This window comes from Oratosquilla oratoria, chromosome 18 (genome assembly GCF_046742065.1).
Source record: "Oratosquilla oratoria isolate Oo_2021 chromosome 18, ASM4674206v1, whole genome shotgun sequence".
Lineage (NCBI taxonomy): Eukaryota > Metazoa > Arthropoda > Malacostraca > Stomatopoda > Squillidae > Oratosquilla > Oratosquilla oratoria.
The window spans coordinates 4,697,572-4,700,071 of NC_134794.1; the positions used below are offsets into that span (position 1 = coordinate 4,697,572).

General features: G+C 40.4%; 1 non-coding gene across 1 annotated transcript; it reads right to left on the reverse strand.

The window, feature by feature from the left end:
* Positions 1–1,148: 1,148 nt before the first annotated feature.
* Positions 1,149–1,230, reverse strand: TRNAS-AGA (transfer RNA serine (anticodon AGA)). The gene has a single exon. It is a non-coding gene; the product is annotated as a tRNA-Ser (tRNA).
* Positions 1,231–2,500: the final 1,270 nt, after the last annotated feature.

Sequence of the window (2,500 nt, forward strand, 5' to 3'; positions counted from 1 at the left end):
AAGAAAAAAGGAAATAAAGGAGAGAATAAAACAGAGAAAAAAGAAAGAGAAATAGAGAAAGGGGAAAAAGGCAGGGAGAGAGAAAGGAGAAAGAGAGGGAGAGGGAACGAGAGAGTGAAAAAAGAGAGAGAAATAGAGAAGGAGAGAAAGAGAGGAGAAAAAGAGAGAAAGAAAGAGAGAAAGAGAGTAAGAGACAAAAAGAGAAAGAGAGAAAGAGAGAAAGAGAGAGAAAAGAGAGAAAGAGAGAAAGAAGAAAGAAAGAAAGAAAGAGAGAGAGAGAGAGAGAGAGAGAGAGAGAGAGAGAGAGAGAGAGAGAGAGAGAGAGAGAGAGAGAGAGAGAGAGAGAGAGAGAGAGAGATGCTCGCAGTATCTATGAAGATACGACGGGATTCGAACCATGGACGCAAAGGTTTGCCTTACCTCCACTTCAACTGATCCAAAGTGAAGAAGTACAACCATGTGTGTGTGTGTGTGTGTGTGTGTGTGTGTGTGTGTGTGTGTGTGTGTGTGTGTGTGTGTACGCGCGCGTGTGTGTATGTGTGTGTGATGGTGTGTATGTGTATGTGTGTTTATACATGTACATATTGCATGTTTTGCACCAAACCTTTCAATTCAAATATTCATTCTATTCCTTGTCAGCCGTCTAGTTTATAAAGCTGGGTGAGGAACTAAGATGCTGTAAGCCTATACGAATATTAGAAATGTTCTTAGAGAAGTCTAGATATCTGTAAGATAGGTCACCTTCTAGTTATCCAAATAGAGGTTGGAGGTAGAATGTTGAAGGAAAAATAGCCCAGTGTGTTAACCCTTTAACCAGGTGGTGTTAGTGTGATGGACTACCTCAACTTGATTTCAGAGAGGTACTGAGGTCGGGAACAACCTCCCTCGCACTCTGAGCGTTCATGTAAATGTCATCGAATTCTTCTCCGTCGAGACTATTTTGTGCCCCTCAACTGAATAAAATCGTCTTTCGATTAACAAATCTATGACGTCACTAAGTTGAAAGCATTAAGAGAAATCATGTGTAAGTGTTTTACACGAAACTCTTGTGAGTTTTGATGTACTACGTTATATCAGCATATTTCTTTTTTCATCAAATAAACGGACCTTCTTTGAAATATTTCATTTTAGGGGAATAAAATTTGTTTCGCAGTGAGTAGGATTCGAACCTACGCGGGAAGATCCCATCTGATTTCTAGTCAGACGCCTTAACCACTCGGCCATCACTGCACATGGAAAGAGAGAAGTTGTTTAAATATTAAATCAAATGCAAGGACGGTGATAGGTCGGCCGTCTGGCGAAGCCATCCGTGTCTTGGGGCGCCGAAGACGATATCGGCCGGACAGCGGTACTGAGGTGCAGATAGTGTTTGATTTCTTTATATAGGATTATACATACACACACACACACACACACACACACACACACACACACACACACACACACACACACACACACACACACACACACACACACACACACACACACACACACACACACACACACACACGCACACACACACACGTTTGTATCAGAGTACTGTATAAGAACATATCGTCCAGCCTGAAACGCCCTTTTCGCACGACCTTGTGGCTCTTCAGAGGCTTGAGGGAATGGTTACTGAGGAATAGGATTTTATCTGTTAAGGTGTAGTAACAGAGATATGACACTCCGTGGGATAGAACGTTGTAATGTCATAATCAGTACAGTACATAGAAACTCAAGAACCATGCAAAAAATGTTGGCTTCTGAGGAAACTCTTGTAGCTGGGAAGAGCTTGAAGATCTTTTGCTTGGATATTAAGATTAAGCAACAGGTAACTGACAAAACTGATCTCTAGTATCGAAAGTCTTCATCAATCATGATTGGTGGTCAGGTTTTCAGTTCTGTCCATAACTTCCTCACTCGTTAGAGAATTGCTTTTATCTTTACAGTAGCTCTTGATTAGTCCACGAGATAAACGATAAGAGAGGAATCCTGACAATGTCATGGTTGGTTGACATACGAACGTACACAGAGGGATGGGCTGTTTGTGGTTTTCTGTTACTTTTTTTTATATATTTTTTTGCCAGGCGCTACGGTGGTGCAAGGAATAATCTCCTATCATAGGTCAATATGAAGGAGTCTGTATTTCTGAGGGCTTTCCCTACAAACATCGAGGCAATGACCTAGGCACAAGGTCTTCAAGGAACCAAAATTAGGAATCACAACTTTTTCTCTTTGCTGAAGTGGGGCATTTAAGAACTGGAGGAATCCGTCGTAATTTTTTAATTTATCCATTCATTTATCTTATCAATCTATTATTATTATAATTTTTAGCCGTGACGAAAATATCTATAGAACAATGTTCTAGATGACTCACTAAGTACTTCATTCTTAATCATACAAAAAAAAAAAAAAAAGGCTGAGTCCATCTATTTACTGTCACTTGCTACCTCTAGGAAATTGGAAAGTGGGTTCTTTTCTACAGTACTCAAGAAGGCCCTTCATTATATTCTCG